At 40.3% G+C, this 25,961-nt stretch overlaps 2 long non-coding RNA genes across 2 annotated transcripts in view; one reads left to right on the top strand and one right to left on the bottom strand.

The window, feature by feature from the left end:
- LOC145516292 (uncharacterized) overlaps positions 1 to 25,961 on the top strand; it is a 232,578-nt gene that overhangs the window by 32,432 nt on the left and 174,185 nt on the right. The window contains exon 3 of the long non-coding RNA XR_014061275.1: positions 24,000 to 24,161. This is a non-coding gene — a long non-coding RNA (uncharacterized LOC145516292). The remainder of the gene's footprint in view (positions 1 to 23,999; positions 24,162 to 25,961) is intronic.
- On the bottom strand, positions 18,811 to 21,756 carry LOC145516295 (uncharacterized). The gene is made up of 3 exons (XR_014061278.1): positions 20,877 to 21,756; positions 20,022 to 20,183; positions 18,811 to 19,407 (listed from the first exon to the last, which is right to left on the bottom strand). It is a non-coding gene; the product is annotated as an uncharacterized LOC145516295 (long non-coding RNA).

Raw genomic sequence — 25,961 nt, 5'->3', positions numbered from 1 at the left:
TAGGATCAGTCCTAATTCTCCACAACTAATAGTCTGGGGTATATCGTAGATGGACGCCAATCAAAAATAATTTACACGGGCAGCTAAATTCCCTTAGTTTACTATCCTACTCACCATAAACAGAAAGAAAGAACATTTCCATCATCCCTCAGAAACTTCCTGCCCTTTTGCAGTCAGTCCCAGTCTCAGCCGAAGTTCCAGACATATGACCTGCTTTCTGTCTCTACATTTTGCCTTTTTAGAGACGTAAGTAGAACCATACAATATGTAGTCACATCGTGTTTTTGAGGTTCATCTATGTTGTAACATGTAGTGGTTCATTCATCATGTTAATGAGTAATGTTCCATTGTATGGATGTGCCACAACCTAACAATTCATCTGCTTTCTATAAATAAAGTTTTTCTAAACAATTTGGTGATGCCTTTTTGCAGAAATTTTTCATTTTTCTGGGACACATATGTAGGACTGAAGTGCTGGGTCATATTGAAAGAATATCTTTTGTTGTTTAGCATCTTCCAGATGGTTTTATTTGTTTGCATTCCCTGTGACTAGTATAAGAGGTTTCCAGCTTCCTTACACTCTTGCCAACACTTGTTATTTTCAGCCTTTTGCATGAAAGCCATTCTAGCCAATGTCTAGCTGTGTCTCATGATTTTGGTTGTTAGCATTTTCTAAATGACTAAGGATGTCGAGCATCTTCTCATATGATCAGGAAGATCATTAGATAAACTTCTTTGGTTTAGTATCTACAAGAGACACACTTCAACTGTAAAGACACACAGACGTGAAATGAATTAATGTAAAAAGATACTCCATTCAAATTGAAAAAAAGAGAGAGAAGGAGAGGATATACTTATATCAGACAAAACAGACATAAAGTCAGAAGCTGTCAGGATGAAGAAGGATGCCCTCCAGTGATAAAGGGGTCAGCTGGTCAGTACATCATGGATCTATGTGTGTATCCAAAATGACTAACTATGTGCAGTTTTCCATATCAGTTCACCTCAGTAAAACTGTTTAAAAAGAAAACTATTATGAATAATATTGTGTTATTTTAATTTTGTTTTCAGACTGTTCATTTTAGGATGCAGGAATATGATTTGTTTTTATACTAATCTATCCTTACGCTTGCTAAACTTATTCTAAAGATCTTGTATATTCTAGATTCCATATGATTTTCTATATACAGAAATGTCATCTGTGGCATTAAAAAAAAGTTTACCTTCTATTTACAGCAGTTATACTTTAATTTCTTCTTCGGCCCTAATTTTCCTGGCTAAGAACTGCCATCCCGAGGTTAAATACAGGGAGTGTGTGTGGCATCTGTGCCTCTTGTTGGTCCTAGTGGGAAAGCATCCTGTCTGTCAGTGTCAAGTGTGAGTTTCCCAGCAGCAGGCAGACCTTCGGTGTTACTGTCTCTCCCTACGTCTGACTATACAGCAGGCACAGCGCTCAGGGTTTGCCTCCTCCATTCCTCCGTTCTGGTGGGCCTGCCTCCACACAGACCGCACTGAACAGAAAGTCAGTTTCACCTTCATGAAGACCCGGATCTGCCTTTGCTTGTTTCTTTCCTCATCACACTTAAATCCTTATTTGATTGATGATTAAGTTAATCAAATCAACTTAAACTGCTTCCATAGCAATGTGTTCCTTCAAACCACATGTATCAGGCTCGATGTTCTAGCCCAGTTTTTGTCCTGTCAAAGTTGCGATCCTGTAATCACAAAAGAAGAATAAAAACACCCCAAGGTTTGCTTCATTGAACAAATATCAACCGTCAGTCAAATGTCAAGGCACTGAGAATGGGTGTGGTTATATTGCCTTTCAAATCTGCAATAATAAATTGATCTAACATATGTTGAATGGTATATGCTGCTGCTGCTGCTGCTGCTGCTAAGTCGCTTCAGTCGTGTCCGACTCTGTGCGACCCTATAGACGGCAGCCCACCAGGCTCCGCCATCCCTGGGATTCTCCAGGCAAGAATACTGGAGTGGGTTGCCATTTCCTTCTCCAGTGCATGAAAGGGAAAAGTGAAAGTGAAGTCGCTCAGTCGTGTCCGACTCTCAGCGACCCCCCGAACTGTAGCCTACCAGGCTCCTCCGTCCATGGGATTTTCCAAGCAAGAGTACTGGAGTGGGGTGCCATTGCCTTCTCCGTGAATGGTATAGGGGACTAATATTTTCAAAATACTTTCTAATGCAGAATAGTTGTTTTAATTCTCTATTTTAATATAAAAAGAACTCTTCCATCTTCTAGTAGGATGCTGTCAGGGCCCCATCAGAACACGTAGGCTGTGTCATGCTGCCTTCATTGCCACCTGTGGACCTGATCCTACAGTCTCCAGAATATATTTGAGGCACATTCTGCAGTTGCCACAGTAGGAACAGAGTGTTGCAAGTTATTGCTTTATTTTTGTGGGTCTAAGATCATTCCTGTTTGCTCCAGCTTCATTTCCCTGGCTTTCTGCCCTGTCCTCTCTATTTTTTTCCCCAGTCTACTATGGTATAGGAAAAGACCCTAATGCTGGGAATGATTGAAGGCAGGAGGAGAAGGGGATCACAGAGGATGAAATGGTTGGATGGCATCACCAATTCAATGGAAATGAGTTTCAGTAAGCTCCGGAAGTTGGTGATGGACAGGAAAGCCTGGTGTGCTGCAGTCCATGGGGTCACAAAGAGTCCGGACTGAGCAACTGGACTGAACTGAACTGAACTAAGGTATAACTGAATGTAACATTGTATAAATTTAGGGGTATTGAATAATGATTCAATACATCAAACTAAAAAACTTTTTAACAAAAGAAACCATCAACAGAATGAAAAGGCAGCATTTGAAATGGTGGAACATGTTTGTAAGCCACACATGTGGTAAAGGGTTATATTAGAAATATATAAGGAGCTCAAGAAACTCAACAAAGACATAAGAAATCCAATTAAAAATGGACAAAGGACCTAAATAGACATTTTTTTGAAAGAAAATATCCAAATGGCCAACAGGTATATGAAAAAATGCTCAACATCACTAACTGTCAGGGAAATACAAAGCAAAACTACTGCATCTGTTAGAATGGCTATGACAGAAATAACAAGTGTTGGTAATGTGGAAAAAAGGTAATCCTGTGCAGTGTTGGTGGGAATATAAAATGGTGCAAGCACTCTGGAAAACAATAGGGAGCATCCTCAAAAAATTAAAAATAGAACTATCGTAGTCCCACTTCTGGGTACTGCTGGGCATACATACTGAGGAAACAAGAATTGAAAGAGATACGTGTACCCCAGTGTTCATCGCAGCACTGTTTATAATAGCCAGGACATGGAAGCAACCTAGATGTCCATCAGCAGACGAATGGATAAGAAAGCTGTGGTACATATATACAATGGAATATTACTCAGCCATTAAAAAGAATACATTTGAATCAGTTCTAATGAGGTGGATGAAACTGGAGCCTATTATACAGAGTGAAGTAAGCCAGAAAGAAAAATGCCAATACAGTATACTAATGCATATATATGGAATTTAGAAAGATGGTGATGATAACCCTATATGCGAGACGGCAAAAGAGACACAGATGCATGGAACAGTCTTTTGGACTCTGTGGGAGAGGGGAAGGGTGTGATGAATAGGGAGAATGGCATTGAAACATGTATATTATCATATGTGAAACAGATCGCTAGTCCAGGTACAATGCATGATACAGGGTGCTCAGGGCTGGTGCACTGGGATGATCCAGAGGGATGGGATGGGGAGGGAGGTGGGAGAGGGGTTCAGGACGGGGAACACATGTACACCCATGGCTGATTCATGTCAGTGTATGGCAAAACCACTACATATTGTAAAGTAATTAGCCTCCAATTAAAATAAATAAATTTATATTAAAAATTTTTAAAAAAGTCTCAATCTGAAGAGGATCTGCAACCCCATGTGCACTGCAGCATTACTTGCAACAGCCAAGACATGGGAACACCCTAAGTATCCGTTGACAGATGAATGGATAATTCTGCCTTCTTCTTAGTAATTCCCATTGACCATCTGAATCCCCTCCTCCGGGGGGTACACAGGGCTCTGCTCTGCTGCCAAGGTCAAGATACAGTGCTTAAATCATTGTTCCTTCTCACTGATTTTGTGGCCCATTTAAACCTGATTATTCTCTCTGCACCTGTGTTACCTATAACTGAGCTGCATGCTTTAAAAGCTAAAATATATTGTAATTTGAATATATTCTAGACGCCTAGTAAATTTACATGAAGTCTTATGGTTATATGATGATTAGAATACTTTATGGGCCCATCACCCTTTCGTGGTAACAATCTAAGAAAATACCTCAAAATAATAAATTGGCAGTAAGAATTTCAATATCATATCCATCACCTTGGCATAGTTCTGAAAAATGAATGTTCAATCTGGAGGTGTGAAAGGAATATGAAGATGAGCTGAGGAAAAATGAAAACAAGTGTGTCACATGTTTTCTGAACTTGGAAGGCATTTTGATTAATGCAGCATCTTTTGAAGAAAAACAATCATTCAGCAAATGCAGAGTAGCCAACAAGAAGCACTTGCATTTTCATGTCTGCAGTGGAGACAGACTTATTCATGTGGAAACCCAACTGAGATAAGACACACCATTCTCCAGAGGGATGAGCAGCAAGGGCCACTTTGTACATTCTCAGAGAGGAGTTCTTTATGGCCAGACCTCAGTATGCGGCCATGAATAAATCTGGTGCTGAGTAAAATGTTTCTTCCTTTGTTGTGGATAAATAATTAAAATAAAGGTGAAGTCATGCTTCTTCTTTGCTCACTGCGAGGATATTCAGTGTCTTATGCAGTCTCAGGATATACTGTATTTTCAGCATGTTTTTGTACTGAATTCAGTAACTAAGGCCGGTCAGAAATAACAAAATTCTCCTTTACAGATGCTCTAAGAGAAAGAAAACTGCCTCACTCAACAAGGTTCGATAATATCCTCTCTGTGACATTCTCAGGATGTGTTGTGCATAATAAAGAGAAGTACTCTGAGCTATGGCAGAAATAGGGAAGTTGTGGAGGAGGAATTACAAGAGGAAGAGATGATGTCAAGGAGATGGCCCCTGCACTTGTCTGCAGCCTTTTCTCACACACTCTCAAATACACTGCTTCTTGCATTTGTGCCAAATGGCCTCTAAATCAATGCAGGACAGTAGGTCATCTCATGGGTGGGTATTCCTGGGTTAATTCTGAGAGTAGAGGTTCCTGGCATAGCCCTCCAGGCCAGAATCAAACCAGATGAGAAGCTGAGATACATATCAGACAGGAAGCCCCAATCAGTGAAAACCTGTGACATCCACCAAGAGAGGATGGACAAGAGCAGCAGAAGGGGGTGCAGCACACTAGGATGCAGAACAGGAACCATTTCTTTACACTTTTTTTCATTGCATTTCCTCGCTTTCTGCCAGTCTCCGTCTCCATCTGTTGTTGCCTCCCAGCTGTCTTAGAGCAAACATCCTAAATATCAAAGAAACATTTGTAGGAAGTAAAATTCCCAGAAAGTTTACTCAAATCTGACTTGCTAAAAATAGCCCACTGTGACAAGTTAGGACAATGTTTGGAAATGTCTGAGATGCCTCATGGAAGAAATTGTTATGTAGAGGAGGCGGGTGTGCTGTGGACCACAGAGACCAAGGATTCATGGAAGCATGGCCCTCGTGTCCCTGAATGTGTGTGTTCATCCTTACAAACAGCACTCCCCGCAGCAGGTTAGTACAGGGATAATGCCTGTAAAGTGCACGCATGCAGTGGGGACTCACATGAGAGCAGTTCTCATACACACACCTGTTCCCTGGCTTTCTCCTGTCTGAGAGTATAACATCAAAGACACGTGAGACCTGGCATTTCAGGAAGGGCCTTAAATAGGTTTGTCCCGCTTTGGGAGTATTGATACATTGGATCCAGTGACTGTCATTTTTCAGTGAGTAAATGCCTGGACACGCAGGAAGGGGAATCACTTATCATGAGTAGAGATCTTCAAGCATCCCATAAAGTGGAAGCTGGGAAAATTCCGGCAGAGATAAAGTATAAGGTTGAAGGGATGACTTTGGAGATACTGAACCAGATGAGCTCAAAACTCCACTTCACTATGGATCCTATAGACTGTGTTTCTTTTACATGGTGATATCATTAATACAAATGTGTAGTGTATGTATGTGTATGTCTCTGAATATGTATGTGTATATGTATAGCTGCAAGTAAAATTATCGGCACAGCTCTGTGTCAAAATTTGTCAAAGTGTAGACAGCTATGTGTGTATGTTGTACATATGTGTGTGAACGTTAGTGTTTGAAAGGAGCCAGGATATGATAGTAGCCCTGCCTAAAGGTATCTCTGCTAGTGATTTACCTTGAATAAATCACTTAATATCATCTGGTTCTTCTGTCAAGAGGGGAAAAATAACATCTGTCCTGCTGTTACCACAAAGAAGACGGTGATGCGTAATTAAATACATCTCCACAGCCATTACCTCTTTTAATTGTGGCAGCTGTGACAATCTGGATATGACATATGGGAAAATTATTTTTCAACTTTAAAGCAATGTAAAAATATTACTACATCTAAAAAAGAGTATTTGGTTTTAATATTTAAACTATGACTAGTGTGCTTATTACTTTCCTAAAATAGGAATGCCAAGTGAAAACAGCAAATTATGATGTCTAGTAACCAGTGAGGGCTTCCCTGGTGGCTCAGATGGTAAAGAATCTGCCTGCAATACAGGAGACCTGAGGTCAGGAAGATCCTCTAGAGAAGGAAATGGCAACCCAGTCCAGTAGTCTTGCCTGAAAAATCCCATGATAGAGGAGCCTGGCAGGCTACCATCCATGGTGTCACAAAGAGTCAGGCACGACTGAGCAACTAACACTTTCGCTTTCAACCAGTGAAGATTTTCTACCTATTGTTGAATACATGACTTAACTGTGTGCCAGCTGTTATCAGTTGTAGAATTACCAAGTAAAACCCTGAGGACCCAACAAGGAATGTGTGTGTGTCAGTGTGTGTGTGTGTGTGTATACACCCCTGGGTGTTGAATTTACTTACACTGGCTTTCATACTCTTAACCCACACAAAATTATGTATTGTTATTCAGAACAACCTATTTGTTTGGCAAAATGGCATTTCTAAATGTCAAACTTGTTAATTTTATATTTTCTGTCTTGTAATGCAAAATATTGTCCCTATAAATTAACATTCTTTTCTGTCTTTTCATGAGACACGATTTTCTCCTTCAAATATGGATACAGTGTAACTCTTGTTACTGACATTTCTTTCCTGAGAAACCTGTAATTTAATACTTTAAATTCTGTGCATTGGTGCATGTATGCTCAGTCACTTCCATCATATCTGACTCTGCAACTCTATGGACTGTAGCCAACCAGGCTTCTCCATCCATGGGATTCTCCAGGCAAGAATACTGGAATGGCTTGCCATGCCCTGCTCCAGGGGATCTTTCCCCCCAGGGATTGAACCCACGTCTCCTGCATTGCAGGTGGATCCTTTCCCCACTGAGCCACCTCAGTTCAGTCACTTAGTCATGTCCGACTCTACGACCCCATGGACTGCAGCACATCCTGTCCATCACCACCTCCGGGAGCCTACTCAAACTCATGTCCATCATGTTGGTGATGCCATCCAACCATCTCATCCTCTGCCGTCCCCTTCTCCTCCTGCCTTCAATCTTTCCGAGCATCAGGATCTTTTCCAGTGAGCTGATTCTTCGCATCAGGTGGCCAAAGTGTTGGAGCTTCAGAATTAGTCCTTCCAATGAATATTCAGGACTGATATCCTTTAGGATTGACTGGTTAGATCTCCTTGCAGTCCAAGGGATTCTCAAGAGTCTTCCCCAACACCCCAGTTCAAAAGCATCAATTCCTTGGCGCTCAGCTTTCTCTATGGTCCAACTCTCACATCCATACATGACTACTGGAAAAACCATAGCTTTGACTAGACAGAGCTTTGTTGGCAAAGTAATGTCTCTGCTTTTTAACATGATGTCTAGGTTGGTCATAGCTTTTCTTCCAAGGAGCAAGTGTCTTTTAATTTCATGGCTGCAGTCACCATCTGCAGTAAATTTGGAGCCCAAGAAAATAAAGTCTGTCACTGTTTCCATTGTGTCCCTATCTATTTGCCATGAAGTGATGGGACCAGATGCCATGATCTTAGCTTTCTGAATGTTGAGCTTTAAGCCAACTTTTTCACTCTCCTCTTTCACTTTCATCAAGAGGCTCTCTAGTTCTTCTTTGCTTTCTGCCATAAGGGTGATGTCATCTGCATATTTGAGGCGATTGATATTTCTCCCAGCAATCTTGATTCCAGCTGTGGTTCATCCAGCCCAGCATTTTGCATGATGTATTCTGCATATAAGTTAACTAAGCAGGGTGACAATATACAGCCTTGACGTACTCCTTTCCCAATTTGGAACAAGTCTGTTGTTCCATGGCCGGTTCTAACTGTTGCTTCTTGACCTGCATACAGATTTCTCAGGAGGCAGGTAAGGTGATCTGGTTTTCCCATCTCTTGAAGAATTTTCTGCAGTTTGTTGTGATCCACACAGTCAAGGCTTTGGCATAGTCAGTAAAGCAGAAATAGATGTTTTTTTATGGAACTCTCTTGCTTTTTTAATGATCCAACGGATGTTGGCAATTTGATCTCTGGTTCCTCTGCCTTTTCTAAATCCAGCTTGAACATCTAGAAGTTCTTGGTCCATGTACTGTTGAAGCTTCGCATGGAGAATTTTGAGCATTACTTTGCTAGCTTGTGAGATGAGTGCAATTGTGAGGTAGTTTGAATATCCTTTGGTATTGCCTTTCTTTGGGATTGGAATGTAAACTAAACTACAAATTTGGTCTGCTTCACTTTAGTATATTTTTCATAATTATTCAGATTCTTAATCTTATCAAATATCAAATATGTGTAAAATATTGATGTACAAGCACTTTACTTTTAGAGAAGTTTCTGATTCTTTCTAAGCATAAGAATTATCTGAGAACCTTTAGAAAATTATTACAATCTGAGTTTCCCCGTAGATAAAAGAAGTCAGAATCTCAGAAATGTGGACTGTGGGACCCTGTTATCAATATTCTAAGATCCATGAGTGAACTAAGATATGCAGAAAAGACTGAAAACAGCTAATCCAGAGTGATATATCAGCACATCCTCCCCAAACCATATTCAGTGAGCACAGGTGGTGAACATGGATGGAGGGGTCACAAGCTGCATCATCACATGGACCCCATCGTGAAGCACTGTTGGCTCTTGTGTCTGGAGCCCCTTCAGTCTGTCTGCTTCATCAGCACCAAGACTGCTCACTTTATTACACAGTTCATGACTGAATGTTCATGTCTACTGGCTGTAGCATGGTTTTCCCAGTACCACCCTCAGATTCATATTGTCAGCTAGAATCCATGACACACGAGGACAAATTCTGTAACAGCCCTCAGCAGGGTGGCCAGTGGTGTTAGGAGATGAGGACTTGGGGCTTCCGTGGTGATGCCACCCATACCCAGATCTGGTCTGAGGCTCTCCTTGTGAGCCTGATGATGAGTTTTGAGGAATCTTTCTGTTTATTTTAGCTTCCTTTTTAAATCGTCTCATCAATGCAAACTATTTTCTTTAGTTTGGAACTAAGGGCCTTAGTTTCACCCCTTCAATCCATTCCTTTTGTCTGCTAGAAGCATTCAACTTCCTAAGTTGTGGGTCTTGACCAGTAGGCTTAGTTGAATCACCTCAGAAATGATTCAGATACAAACGCCTGATGCTGTTCCTGGAGATTCTGATTTAACACTAGGTGGAACACAAATATAGACAAATACTTTTAAAAGATACCTTGGTGAGTCAGTCTTGTATTCCTGTATAATATTTTTTTTGCCACAAATATATTCCAAGAGCAAAGACCCAAAGAATGCATCTTTCAAGAGTAAAGCCAGAAAGTCCATTTCCATATGCATCACGTTGGTATGTGAGACCCATCTCCATTTTATTAAAACAACATACTGAACATGAGTCTAGTTTTTTTAAAAGAAAATCATGTAATTTTTATACCAGTGAATACATGGTTAATACATATTGGTATAAAACTTGCAGTTTGACTTCTGGGTGAAATAATTTGTTTTAAAAAAGTCTAAATGAAAACAAGCTCCCTTAGCTGAAAAAATGTCTGTGAATATATATACAAAAATATATAATTATTATGTATTGTTTATATTTTAATGATAAATCAGTGACTTAAAGCAAATGTACTCATAAAATTGATAAAGATATGCAATTGAAGTAAATACTGGTTCTTTATTTCAGAACTTACTGGTAATTAAAAATACCTCTTCTTTTAAAATAGATTTGAATATGTTTCTAAAGATCACAGGCAGATAAAATATTTGAATAGACTTCAGTCTAAGCAGAAACAGAATATGTTGACAATTTTTAAAATACGAAAGGTCGAAATCTTGTGAGTAAGATGGCGGAGGAATAGGACGGGGAGACCACTCTCTCCTCCACAAATTTATCGAAAGAACATCTGAACACTGACCAAACTTAACAAAACTACTTCTGAAGGCTGGCTGAGGACGTCAGGCTTCCACAAAAACAGCGCATTATCTTCAAAAGAGGTAGGAGAAATTATAAAAGATAAAAAGAGAGACAAAAGAGTTAGGGACGGAGATCCGTCCCGGGGAGGGAGTCGTAAAAGAGGAGGAATTTCCAAGCACCAGGAAACCCTCTCACCGGCGGGTGTGGGGGAGGATTTCTTATCTCGAAGGGCAACGTAACTGGGAGGAAAAAATAAATAAAATCCACAGATTACGTGCCTAAAGCAACTCCCAGCAAAGAACCCCAGACGCTCGCATCATCCGCCACCAGCAAGTGGGGGCTGAACGGAGAGGAGCGGGCGGCATTGCCTAGGGTAAGGACCGGGCCAGAGTGCCCCGAGGGCAATCTGAGGGAGCTAACGTGAGATAGTAACCTAAACTGTGGGACAGCGAGAGAGAGAGAACTATCCCGCGAAAAGCCCAACTCTAAGGCACTGCCGGCCTGCTCACAGAACAAAGGACTGAGCGATACCAGAGGAGAGCTAGCCGGCTGCGGACCGCCCCATCCCCCGCCGGACACAGCGGGCAGGCGGGGCCCGCCAGAGCCGGATAGGGACAAACTCGGCTCCAGAGAGGGCACCCCCTACCAAACTGCAAACAGGCTCCCAGTTTCTAAGCAAAGACTGCCTGAGATCCCGGAGGGTCGACAGCCGCCGGGAGGGTCGCAGCCAGAGACCAGTTCCCCAGAACCGACACAAAGCACACCGGAGCCGGGCGCGCCCGTAAACCGAGGCGGGGACCAGGGAGGTGATAAGCCGCACCGCCCCAACAGGGGAGAGCGCGCTCACCAAACTCCTGGCCGCCTGGGCAGCTCCAACCGGGAACGGCACAAGCCGCGGGCGAAACCGAGTCTGCGCCTTTGTGGAGTAACCGGGAGCCTGAACCTGAGTGGCTTAGACCTGGGAAGTGCACGCAGCTCGGGGCCCGCTCCCCGGCCAAGTAACCTGAAGCCTGAGCAGGGTAGACGGGGAAAGCACACACGCCGTGAGCGGGGGCGAACCCAGTGCGGCCGAGACACTGCGAGCTTACCACACACACGCCAGATTTGCAGTGTTCCTTCCTCCCCACAGCACGATTGAACAAGCGAACCTAAAGAGATCACCTCCACCGCTTTGTTGCAGGGCGGAAATTAGATACTGAAGAGATCTCCAAACAGAAGCCAAATAAACAGAGGGAAGCGCTTTGGAAGGGACAGGCCAACAGATTAAGATCCCTGTAGTTAATACCGACTGCATTGAAAAGGACCTATAGATCTTGAAAAGTATAAGCAGGAATAAGGATCTATCTAAAACTGAGCAGATCCCACACTGCTCACAACAGCTCCAGAGAAAGTCCGGGATATATATTTTTTTTACTATTATTATTTTTTTTTAATTAAAAAATTTTTTTTTTCTCTTCTTTCCTTTTTCTTCAAGTCCTCTATTACACCTTTAACTTTCATTTTCATAACCCACTATTAACTTGCAAAAAAAAAAAACACCCTATTTTTGAAGCAAACTACATACATATATCTTATACCTTTTGTGTTTTCTTTTTTTAATGTTTTTTTCCTGTTCTACATTTTTTTTACTGTTTCCTTTTTTACTGTTTTACTGGTTTTTTTTCTTTTTACACTGTTTCCTTTTTTTCTTTTTTTTTTTTAGATTGTAAGTTTTATAAGAGTCTAACCTCTACTCTAGATTTTTAATCTTTGTTTTACATATTTGATATCAATTTTGTACATTTAAGAACCCAATCTTTAGGACCCATTTTTACTCAGGAGTGTGATCACTGGCCTGATCACTCTCTCCCCCTATTGATGCTCTTTCTTCTCCCTCAGGGAACCTCTATCTCCCACCCTCCTCCTTCTCTTCTCAACCCAATTCTGTGAATCTCTGAGGGTGTTCTGGGTACCGGAGAACACTTCAGGAACAGGATACTGCCCAGATCTCTCTCTCCCCTCTTGATTCCTCCCTTTCTACTCATGCTCACCTCTGTTACCTTCCTCCCCCCTCTCTATGTATCTCTGTGAATCACTCTGAGGGTTCCAAACTGTGGAAAGCACAGAGGGAAGTGCTTACTGGCTAGATTGCTCTCTCCACATTTGAATTCCCCTCTTCCCCTCCTGGTCACCTCAACCCACCCACCCCCCACCTCATCTCTCCATGTAACTCAGTGAACCTTTCTGGGTATCCCTCACTGTGGAGAATCTTTTCACCATTAACCTAAAAGTTTTATGATTGAGGCTGTATGGAAGGAGAAGTCTTGAGGCTACCGCAAGAATAAGACTGAAAGCCAGGGGAAACATTAATTAATAAGAGACCATCCAATAGCCTCCATAAATACACTGAAACCAAGCTCCACCCAAGAGACAATAAGTTCCAGAGCAAGACATACCACGCAAATTCTCCAGCAACGCAGGAACATAGACCTGAGCATCAATATACAGGCTGCCCAGAGGCACACCAAATCCATAGACATCTCAAAAATTAATACTGGTCACTCCATTGCACTCTAGAGAGCAGAAATCCAGCTCCACCCGCCAGAACACCGACACAAGCTCCCCCAACCAGGAAGCCTTGACAAGCCACCTGTCCAACCCCAACCGCAGTGAGGAACCTCCACAACAGAGGAACTTCATACTACCAGAATACAGAAGGGCCACGCCTAACACAGCAATCTAAACAAGATGAAAAGGCAGAGAAATACTCAGCAAGTAAAGGAAAATGAGAAATGCCCACAAAGCCAAACAAAAGAGGAGGAGATAGGGAATCTATCTGAAAAAGAATTTAGAATAATGATAATAAAAATGATCCAAAATCTTGAAAGCAAAATGGAGTTACAGATAAATAGCCTGGAGACAAAGATTGAGAAGATGCAAGAAATGTTTATCAAGGACTTAGAAGAAATAAAAAGGAGTCAATATAGAATGAATAATGAAATAAAGGAGATAAAAGACACTCTGGAGGGAACCAACAGTAGAATAACGGAGGCAGAAGATAGGATAAGTGAGGTAGAAGATAGAATGATGGAAATAAACGAAGCAGAGAGGAAAAAAGAAAAAAGAATCAAAAGAAATGAGGAAAACCTCCGGGACCTCTGGGACAATATGAAACGCCCCAACATTCGAATCATAGGAGTCCCAGAAGAAGAAGATAAAAGGAAAGGCCATGAAAAAATACTCGAGGAGATAATAGTTGAGAATTTCCCTAAATTGAGGAAAGAAATAGTCACAGAAGTCCAAGAAACCCAGAGAGTTCCAAACAGGATAAACCCAAGGCGAAACACCCCAAGACACATATTAATCAAATTAACAAAGATCAAACACAAAGAACAAATATTAAAAGCAGCAAGGGAAAAACAACAAATAACACACAAGGGGATCCCCATAAGGATAACAGCTGATCTTTCAATAGAAACCCTTCAGGCTAGAAGGGAATGGCAGGACATACTTAAAGTAATGAAAGAGAATAATCTACAACCCAGATTACTGTACCCAGCAAGGATCTCATTCAGATATGAAGGAGAATTCAAAAGCTTTACAGACAAGCAAGAGCTGAGGGAATTCAGCACCACCAAACCAGCTCTCCAGCAAATGCTAAAGGATCTTCTCTAAACAGGAAACACAGAAAGGATGTTTCAACACGAACTCAAAACAACAAAGTAAATGGCAACGGGATCATACTTATCAATAATTACCTTAAATGTAAATGAGTTGAATGCCCCAACCAAAAGACAAAGGCTTGCTGAATGGATACAAAAACAAGACCCCTATATATGCTGTCTACAAGAGACCCACCTCAAAACTAGGGACACACACAGGCTGAAAGTGAAAGGATGGAAAAACATATTCCATGCAAACGGAGACCAAAGGAAAGCAGGAGTCGCAATACTCATTTCAGATAAAATAGACTTTAAAATAAAGGATGTGAAAAGGGACAAAGAAGGACACTACATAAAGATCAAAGGATCAATTCAAGAAGAAGACGTAACAATCATAAATATATATGCACCCAACATAGGAGCACCACAATATATAAGGCAAATACTAACAAGTATGAAAGGGGAAATTAACAATAACACAATAATAGTGGGAGACTTTAATACTCCACTCACGCATATGGATAGATCAACTAAACAGAAAATTAACAAGGAAACACAAACTTTAAACGATACAATAGACAAATTAGATTTAATTGATATTTACAGGAGTTTCCACCCCAAAACAATCAATTTTACCTTTTTCTCAAGTGCACATGGAACTTTCTCCAGGATAGATCACATCCTGGGCCATAAATCTAGCCTTGGTAAATTCAAAAAAATTGAAATCATCCCAGCCATCTTCTCTGACCACAATGCAGTAAGATTAGACCTCAATTACAGGAAAAAAACTATTAAAAGTTCCAACATATGGAGGCTAAACAACACGCTTCTGAATAACCAACAAATCACAGAAGAAATCAAAAAAGAAATAAAATTATGCATAGAAACGAATGAAAATGAAAACACAACAACCCAAAACCTATGGGACACTGTAAAAGCAATACTAAGGGGAAGGTTCATAGCAATACAGGCGTACCTCAAGAAACAAGAAAAAAAATCAAATAAATCAACTAACTCTACACCTAAAGCAACTAGAGAAGGAAGAAATGAAAAACCCCAGGGTCAGTAGAAGGAAAGAAATCTTAAAAATTAGGGCAGAAATAAATGCAAAAGAAACAAAAGAGACCATAGCAAAAATCAACAAAACTAAAAGCTGGTTTTTCGAGAAGATAAACAAAATTGACAAGCCATTAGCCAGACTCATCAAGAAACAAAGGGAGAAGAATCAGATCAACAAAATTAGAAATGAAAATGGAGAGATCACAACAGACTCCACAGAAATACAAAGGATCATAAGAGACTACTACCAACAGCTATATGCCAATAAAATGGACAACTTGGAAGAAATGGACAAATTCTTAGAAAAGTATACCTTTCCAAAACTGAACCATGAAGAAATAGAAGATCTTAACAGACCCATCACAAGCACGGAAATCAAAACTGTAATCAGAAATCTTCCAGCAAACAAAAGCCCAGGACCAGACGGCTTCACAGCGGAATTCTACCAAAAATTTAGAGAAGAGCTAACACCTATCCTACTCAAACTCTTCCAGAAAATTGCAGAAGATGGTAAACTTCCAAACTCATTCTATGAGGCCACCATCACCCTAATTCCAAAACCAGACAAAGATGTCACAAAAAAGGAAAACTACAGGCCAATATCACTGATGAACATAGATGCAAAAATCCTTAATAAAATTCTAGCAAACAGAATCCAACATCATATTAAAAAGATCATACATCATGACCAAGTGGGCTTTATCCCAGGAATGCAAGGTTTTTTTAACATCTGCAAATCAATCAAAGTAATACACAACATTAACAAATTGAAAGAAAAAAAACATATGGTTATCTCAATAGATGCAGAAAAAGCCTTTGACAAAATTCAGCATCCATTTATGATTAAAACCCTCCAGAAAGCAGGAATAGAAGGAACATATCTCAACATACTAAAAGCTATATATGACAAACCCACAGCAAACATTATCCTCAATGGTGAAAAATTGAAAGCATTTCCCCTAAAGTCAGGAACAAGGCAAGGATGCCCACTTTCACCACTACTATTCAACATAGTTTTGGAAGTTTTGGCCACAGCAATCAGAGCTGAAAGAGAAATAAAAGGAATACAGATAGGAAAAGAAGAAGTAAAACTCTCACTGTTTGCAGATGACATGATCCTCTACATAGAAAACCCTAAAGACTCTACTAGAAAATTACTAGAGTTGCTCAATGAATATAGTAAAGCTGCAGGATATAAAATTAACACACAGAAATCCCTTGCATTCCTATACTCCAATATTGAGAAAACAGAAAGAGAAATTAAGGAAACAATACCATTCACCATTGCAACAAAAAGAATAAAATACTTAGGAATATATCTACCTAAAGAAACAAAAGACTTATATATAGAAAACTATAAAACACTGATGAAAGAAATCAAAGAGGACACAAACAGATGGAGAAATATACCGTGTTCATGGATTGGAAGAATTAATATAGTGAAAATGAGTATACTACCCAAAGCAATCTATAGATTCAATGCAATCCCTATCAAGCTACCAATGGTATTTTTCACAGAACTAGAACAAATCATCTCACAATTTGTATGGAAATATAAGAAACCTCGAATAGCCAAAGCAATCTTGAGGAAGAAGAATGGAACTGGAGGAATCAACCTGCCTGACTTCAGGCTCTACTACAAAGCCACAGTCATCAAGACAGTATGGTACTGGCACAAAGATAGAAATATAGATCAATGGAACAAAATAGAAAGCCCAGAGATAAACCCACGCACATATGGACACCTTATCTTCGACAAAGGAGGCAAGAATATACAATGGAGAAAAGACAATCTCTTTAACAAGTGGTGCTGGGAAAACTGGTCAACCACTTGTAAAAGAATGAAACTAGAACACTTCCTAACACCGTACACAAAAATAAACTCAAAATGGATTAAAGATCTAAACGTAAGACCAGAAACAATAAAACTCCTAGAGGAAAACATAGGCAAAACACTCTCCGACATAAATCACAGCAGGATCCTCCATGACCCACCTCCCAGAATATTGGAAATAAAAGCAAAAATAAACAAATGGGACCTAATTAAAATTAAAAGCTTTTGCACAACAAAGGAAACTATTAACAAGGTGAAAAGACAGCCTTCAGAATGGGAGAAAATAATAGCAAATGAAGCAACAGACAAACAATTAATCTCAAAAATATACAAGCAACTTCTGCAGCTGAATTCCAGAAAAATAAACGACCCAATCAAAAAATGGGCCAAAGAACTAAACAGACATTTCTCCAAAGAAGACATACAGATGGCTAACAAACACATGAAAAGATGCTCAACATCACTCATTATTAGAGAAATGCAAATCAAAACCACAATGAGGTATCATTTCACACCAGTCAGAATGGCTGCTATCCAAAAGTCTACCAGCAATAAATGCTGGAGAGGGTGTGGAGAAAAGGGAACCCTCTTACACTGTTGGTGGGAATGCAAACTAGTACAGCCACTATGGAGAACAGTGTGGAGATTCCTTAAAAAACTGGGAATAGAACTGCCATATGACCCAGCAATCCCACTGCTGGGCATATACACCGAGGAAACCAGAATTGAAAGAGACGCGTGTACCCCAATGTTCATCGCAGCACTGTTTACAATAGCCAGGACATGGAAGCAACCTAGATGTCCATCAGCAGACGAATGGATAAGGAAGCTGTGGTACATATACACAATGGAATATTACTCAGCCATTAAAAAAAATACATTTGAATCAGTTCTACTGAGATGGATGAAACTGGAGCCCATTATACAGAGTGAAGTAAGCCAGAAAGAAAAACAACAATACAGTATACTAATGCATATATATGGAATTTGAAAGATGGTAACGATAACCCTATATGCGAGACAGAATAAGAGACACAGATGCATGGAACAATTTTATGGACTCTGAGGGAGAAGGTGAGGGTGGGACGTTCTGGGAGAATAGCATTGAAACATGTATATTATCATATGTGAACCAGAACACCATTCCATGTTCGATGCATGTGACAAGGGCTCAGGGCCGGGGCAATGGGATGATCCAGAAGGATGGGATGGGGAGGGAGGTGGGTGGGGGGTCCAGGAAGGGGAACATATGTAAACCCATGGCTGATTCATGTCAATGTATGGCAAAAACTATTACAATATTGTAAAGTAATTAGCCCCCAACTAAAATAAATAAATTTATTAAAAATAAAATAAAATAAAATACGAAAGGTCAAAGCAAAGTCATTGGAAAGGATGCCAATGTCATGGTGATAATGTCATAGAAGCAAATCAACGAAATGTAGTATTTTAATCATAACTCTGTCAATATCTTTATCTGGAGGCCTGGTGCCATTTTTGTTTCTTCTGAAATTTTTGTTGCCAAGAAATAGGATTACATTTTTTTCCTACCAGATTGAGTCGGTATAATGTATTCTTGGTTATCAAAATACACATAGTTTTGGGACTTTGAAGTGGTAGCATTCATGATATGTGAAAAAGCATGATACATAATTGTAGATCTTAATTACATAAAAATGAATGCCTAGATACATAAACAAACCTGGAAGGACAAATCAAATGGCAAATTGCTTGTGATTATGGATGACTTTATTTTATGCTTCTTGTGGTTTTTTTGGTTTGCACATGTTAACTTTTAAGAAATAAATGTTATTTTAACAGCCTTAAAAAATGAAAAATAAATGCTTACATATATGATATATAATTATAAATGACAACAAAAACAGAGGAAACAAATGGATTCCAAAGAATTTGGTATTTTAATAAGTAGCTCAGTTGTGTCCGACTCTTTGCGACACCATGGACTGTAGCCCGCCAGCTCCTCTATCCATGGGATTCCCCAGGAAAGAATACTGGAGTGGGTTACATTCCCTTCTCTACGGGATCTTCCCAACCCAGGGATCGAACCCTCATCTCCTGCATTGCAGGCAGATTCTTTACCATCTGAGCCACCAGGGGGCCCTAAATAAGTAGTTATTTTGAAACAAAACTACAAAGTTCTGTAAATGTAAAGAAATGGCAGTCGATTCTTTGTTCCGTGTCCTGGGCTTCAGGCCTTCAGCCCCGAGGCTCAGATCCTGAGATGGAACTCTTGAAGGGACGGAATTGATGTTTTTCATCACAGTCATTCTTGAATGATGAGTCTCCATTCATGAAACTTCCAGCACCTGCAGATAATAAACAGTCTGCCACAGTTTTGCATCCTGGAGGCAGATTCTGAGGCGGAGGTTAGTATGCTGGCCTCATTAATCCTGTACATAGATGGTTGATGGAGTCATCAGCAAGGAGGCAGATTAGCTTCCTGAAATCTCATAGGAGGCCCTACTCGGTATTCAGTTGTCCAGATCCCTCCCAACAAACTCAGTCCCACCATGCATTGCACAGAAGGATTGGTGAAGAAGGCCTCACCGACCAGGTGCAGGCTAATTTGAAAGTGACATCTTCATTGATTCCTTGAGAGTTAAAATTTGTCAGTCAGGGAAAGAACAGTGAGTAGTTAGGAGCAATAATAAGGGAGTGGCCAATATAATGAATACTGGAATACGTGCTTGACACAGAGACTGAGGGAAGCAAGCAAGTGAATCCACTGAAGCTTCCCTAGGGGAGAACCAGGAAGTCTTAGAGTTATGCAAAACTTTGGTAAAATTTGAGGGACAATTATACAGCTTATAGAATATAGATTCTTTCTATTTGAAAGTACTTTTAAGCCCAGGCAGGAAGAACCACTTGCCCCAGGCCTGAGGTTGTGGAGGCCTCCATATATCAGAACCCCAGAACTTACCCCAACACTCACGCTCTAAAGAATGCGCAGACGTCCCGCCGTGCGATGTGTTTCTTTGTTCCATCCCGCTGCACTGGAGCCATGGAACCAGGAAACAGCCAGTCTCCCGACCAACAGGCTTCAGGCCCCAAAGAACCGCTTCTCCCATCATTTTCCCTGTGTCTTTGAGACAAAAGATGACATTTTCTGAGCGCTGTGCAGGTGTATGGATTCTCCTGGAACATGGTCCGAGATGGCCGCTGGGTGTGGGGGTGATGTTAGCAACAGGAATGCTTGAGTGAAAGAAAAGACAGTTTAATTAAGGCCAATTGTTCCTTTCAGATACCATAAATGCAATGCATAATTACCTAACAAGACTGTTCCTGATCATCTCGCTGAGCATTTATCATCACTCTGCATTTTGTGTTACAATGTGTGCTCACATAATCATGAATTAGTGTGTATTCTCATTTAGTTGCACATAGAGGATGCATAATATTTTGCAGTATTAAATATCCCATGTTATTCTTAACTTTTTATGAATAAAGGTCCAGAAAGAACAGAAATGAAGCATGATACCAGTTCTTCATGCTGCAACTAGATGACTTACTTCAGTGCTAAAATTAGGAATCCTTTTTAAGGAAATCTGGTGGTCCAGAGGTTAGGACTCAACACTTTCACTGCCATGGGCCTGGGTTCCATCCTTGGTTAGGGAACTAAGAGCCCTCAAGCCGCATAGTGCAGCCAAAAAAAAAGCTTTTTAAAAAGTATTAATAAAATATTATTACATATATAAAATACATGTACATATAACACTTTATTATATCTTCTGATAGGGAGATATAATAAAGCCATCTTCTGTCTTGGCAGACTCACTGTTTTCAGTGGCTGGAGGGTCCAGTATTAAAAAGGTCTTTGTTGTTGTGTTTCAGTCACTCAGTCGTCTCCGACTCTCTGTGATCCCATAACTGCAGCATGCCAGGCTTCCCTGTCCTTCATCATCTCCCGGAGTTTGCTCAGACTCATGTGCATTGATTTGCCATCCAATCATCTCATCCTCTGTCGCCCCTTCTCCTCCTGCTGTCAGTCTTTCCAAGCACCAGGATCTTTTCCAATGAGTCATCTCTTTGCATCAGGTTGCCAAAGTATTGGAGCTTCAGCTTCAGTCCTTCCAGTGAATATTCAGGGTTGATTTCCTTTAGGATTGATTGCATTGGCCTCCTTGCTGTCCAAGGGACTCGAATGTCTTCTCTAGCACCACAATTAAAAAGCATTTATTCTTCGCGGTGCTCAGCCTCCTTTATGGTCTAACTCTCACATCCCTGTACATGACTACTGGAAAAACCATACCTGCAAATGAAGACAGTGTTTAGTATGAGGGCAAGACTCACAGGGAGAAATACTGCTGAGTGGTCTGTTAGGAAGAGTCTTGAGGATTGGTTATGAATTTACCAATTGGTCATTGATAACCTTGCCAGGAAGTATAGTAGGAAAATGTTAAGAGAAGATAAAGTCTGGTTATAAAAGTCACATTTATTTCTCTGATAAAGAAAATTATTTATTACTGTATCACAATTATTTCTTCCTGGTCTTCTACAAACTGAACCTAGGTATATTTGGAAGTTCCCAAAGGTGCAAAACTGTCTTCATTTCCTCAAAACGTCAGCAGTTTGATCTCATTTACATCCTTCTCCGTGTGCTGTCCTTTCCTGTCATGAGATCACTAGCATCCTTATCCCTGATGAGGCCTCTGTGTGCAGCCACTGCTGAGGCTGAGTTCTTGTTCAGACTTTGCAAAGTACTTTGAGGATTCCACTACAGAGTAGCTAATTTAGGATGCAGCATCTTAACATTCTCTCCAGCAGTGTTTTTAGTTCATCTCTTCACTCCTCCAGTTTTAAGACTTCAAACTCATCACTAGGAAATAGACTGAATCCTGGCAAAGAGCAGCCTTTGCTGTCATTCCTTGCCTTCTCACCCAAGCAAGCAAAAGCAAACCAGTGAAACAGCTGCTTTCACTGTCTTGTTATAAAGTAACAAACCTCATGGGTATGACTGCATAAAGAGATGGAAACTGACCGCATGAGGTCCTTGAGGGAGAACTGGAGATTTTTGCCACAGGATAAAGCTGCTGCTACTCCCCAGGGCTGGGGAGAACGCCTTGTTGAATAATTCTGTACTTGGAAATTTATGTTTCACTTCATTTTATAACTGCACCTATGGAACCCAAACCCCCCCACCCAAATTCAGGTAATAGTGTGACCCAAGGTTGTTACCAGCCATTTCCCCACTATTGTAAGGAGGAAAATACAGAGTTGAATTCCACATTTTAACAAAATCCAAAATCTAGTGGGAGAAAAATGTTGTCTTGCAAGTGTTTGATAAAAGAAAGTAGTTATGGTAAATAGCTAGATAGATTCAGTAAAATGTCTGCCATTATTAAACCTACTTTGTTTCAAGGTTACCAACCTAATGTAACTTTATTTTATCTGGAATTTATCAAGAAATTTGGAAAGAAATTTTTCAAAGAATTTATCAAGGAAAGTAAAGAGTTGTATGTTTGTAATAATAAAGTCTTTGCCGAACAACCTTTTTCACCCAGAGTTGTGCCTGACTTTTAATTAGTAAACTAATTTCAGTCTAGTTGATGGTATTTAAAAGGCTATTGTCCACTCCCTAGTTAGCAAGACCTGCTAGTCAGTTAAGTACATGCTGAACTGTCATGCTGGTCAGCATTCTTTGATGGCAAAAGCTTTTTCTCCCTGAACTTTCTTCCTGGACTCCAGTCTCAATACTTTAGATTAAAATAACATTTCTAGCATAACTTTATTTTTTATTTAAGTTATTTTTTGTGTATTCATTATTATGTATATATGTTTCAATATAAGAGGAGGCATCATGTATAACTCCTGGTGACTTTCTTTATTCATGAGACAGTCTGTCTTGGTGAGCCTTGCTTATCATCATAAAGAACAATCCTTTTTTAAACATTTGTATTCAGCATGTGAAAGTACCATAGTTTAGTTGATCATTCTTTATGCTAGCTGGTATTTTTTTCTTTTTTGTTCTTTTGCTCTTCAAAAACTACAATTAGCTTTCTGTGTAACTCTTCAAATATATTTGGTTATGCTCTGTATTTTATATATATTAATATATACATATACATATGTATATCAGTTATGTAAATTTTTCTTTCATATGGAGTATAGAGTAGTTTCTGTTACATTTTGTTTTAATTAACTCTGAGTTAGGTCACTCACTTTCTTTCACAATCATTTCTATCGCAGATAAGATTGTTCTGTGTTCTGCCATCCTATAAGTTGAATTTTATGATTCTATTTCACTGAAGCATAATTTTCAAGCAATAAAGTGGTATGAAGTACCAAGTTACAATTTGTTGACAATTTTGTCAACATGAAGTTTCCTCCTGAGTCAAGACAAAACGTTGTCCTTTCTCCAGTTAGTAGACACTTAAGTTGTTCCCAGGTTTTTAGTATTTTAAATAATGTCACTGTGAAAATTCTTGTGAAGTCATTTATTTTGGTAGATACATTTTTATTTACCTTGAGTAAATATGTAGTATTGGAATTTAGTTGTCTTCCCCCTACATACTTGGTGATATAGTTTCTGTTTTCTTTGCATATATGTTTGAGGATATGTATTTCTTCATGTGACTTACAAGTTTTATGATCTATGTTTTGTATTTTTCTTTCTTATGTTTAGAAGAAGGCCTTTCTGTGGCCTTTCCCTCCTGTTAAAAGCCATAATTACCACAAGTGTTTAGCTTTGGTCTATACTTAGGTTTCAGTGTTGGACAGCAGCTTCTAGAATGATTTCATTGATTGGATTTTATCTGTTTTGGGGGTGGGGAATGTAAGAATTAAACCCTGCATTTTCAAAAATGTTTTCAGGGTTCTTGATACTAATTCCTATTTTAATCTTAAAACCTCCAGGGATAATTTATGCTTATTCTTTTATGCTGTTATTCTCACTTTACAGATCAGAAAGTTGATTGCCAGAGTGTTACAGGACCTTGAAGCAGTTTGCCGAGCTTCTGAAAGTCAGAGCCCTGCTTCCAGCCCACCGTGTTCCTGAAGCAAGAGGACTCGTGCCTGGCGCTTGCTGAGCTCCGGCGGGCCACACAGCTGTCTGCTCTGTCAGGTACGTGAAGAGCCACCCGTGCCCTGTGGGGACCAGGCCCAGAGCTCCAGCTGCAGGTCCCGTTCCTCTCTGTGGTTCTGGATGAGTCTTCAGGAAGCACTTGTGTGCACCTCGAACACAGACGGAAGGGAGGTCATTGCCTCCCTGGGGAATGACAGCTGGATGCTCTGGCAGATGGGAGATGCCCTTCCAGTAAAAGTGCTGAAGTTGAGATGGTTGTTGGAGCTTTGCTGAATTCTTGTACATGATAGTGGCTCCCCACAAGCTCTCTGGAGCCACTGCTCCAGTCTCAGCCAGACATCAGGATAGAGAGATCCCTCCGCCTTCCTGTTCCCAGCTCCTCTAAGAGTTGCAAATCCCCTGATTCCCTAAAGTAAAGCTCAGAGGTTTACTTCTGTGATTCTCATTGGATATTGACTGATGCTGTTTGTGATAAGGAAGCTCCAGACATAGTGTATCCATCTGTTGCTGCTGTGATGAACTCTCACAAGTAGAGGCTTAAAGAACCCACCTTATAATTCTGACAGTCCTCGGCACAGCCGTTCTCACCAGGCTGAGACGAGGGCTGCGTTCCATAGTTGAGGCCCCTTGGCAGGATCACATCCTTCCTCAAGGAGATGTTGGCAGAGTTTAGCTCCTTGTAGTTGTAGGACTGAGATTCTCCTTTCCTTGCTGGCTGTCAACTGAGGGTCCTGTCAGGGTTCTTGAGGCCAATTCTTGACTTCCATCTTCAGAGTAGCAGCAGGGACTCAACTCCTGCCTTACCATGGACTCTGCCCTCTTTTCTTCCATCTCATTGCTCTGACTACTCTTCAGCCTTATCTTCCACTTTTTAAGAACTCATGTGAAAATACTGAACCATCTCAGTAATCCAAGATTATCTCCCCAACTCAGGGTCCTTGATCTTAACCACATTGGCAAAATTCCACTGCCTGGGAACTAAGGTGTGAGCATCTTTGGGGACATTTATTCTGCCTGCTTGGGATGAGAATTTGGAGTTGGATTTCTCATCTGATTCTGTTTGGTGAGAATAGTGACCTCATTGTCAGTGGAAAATGAGATGGGACACTGGTAATATACGGCATGCACTCAGATGTCAGATATTTAAAAATTGAAAGATTTATACGATCTGAAGAGAAACCAGACTATAATGTCAGATGGTTAAATGGTTACTTGGTTTTATGTATTGAAAAAATTGCCTTTGAGAGACTAAGTGACTGTTGTAATAATTGTTTTTATTGCTAATGTTGGCAATAATACAAGAAATTTAATGGGTAAGCACTATGGGTTCTACTGAATACTGTTTGTTCTGGGGATAATTGCAAAAAGAGAATAAAAAGAGCTTTTTATTCAACTCTAGGCATGGATAAGGAACCAGACATGTCTATGTTAAATTAATATCTTATTTTTTATAACTATGTAATAAAGATTTCTGAATTAAAATTCTGAACCAGACCCCACAGATGAATTACAAGGCTAACGTATGACATTGATTGTTAAAAACTGGGATCCTAGAAATTGGAACAGTAAGAATTGTGTAAACTCCGTTTTATACACTGTGTGCTGTTCAGCACTTGGACTGCTGTGGAGCCTGTCTTCACATTGTGATGTGGGTGGACTTTTCCTGGTCCTGGAGTCCTGTGAGAGTCTCAGCTGAAGCACATGCCCTGAGGGTAACTGTTTTCCGAGGACTTGTTTGGTGATTCAGTCTTCTAGCTCTTTGCAACCCCATAGACTACAGCATGCCAGGCTTCTCTGTCCATGGGATTGTCCAGGTAAGAATACTGGAGTGGGAAACCA

This window comes from Giraffa tippelskirchi, chromosome 8 (genome assembly GCF_054371585.1).
Source record: "Giraffa tippelskirchi isolate mGirTip1 chromosome 8, T2T-mGirTip1v1.2.pri, whole genome shotgun sequence".
Lineage (NCBI taxonomy): Eukaryota > Metazoa > Chordata > Mammalia > Artiodactyla > Giraffidae > Giraffa > Giraffa tippelskirchi.
This window is presented reverse-complemented; position numbering and strand designations above follow the sequence as displayed.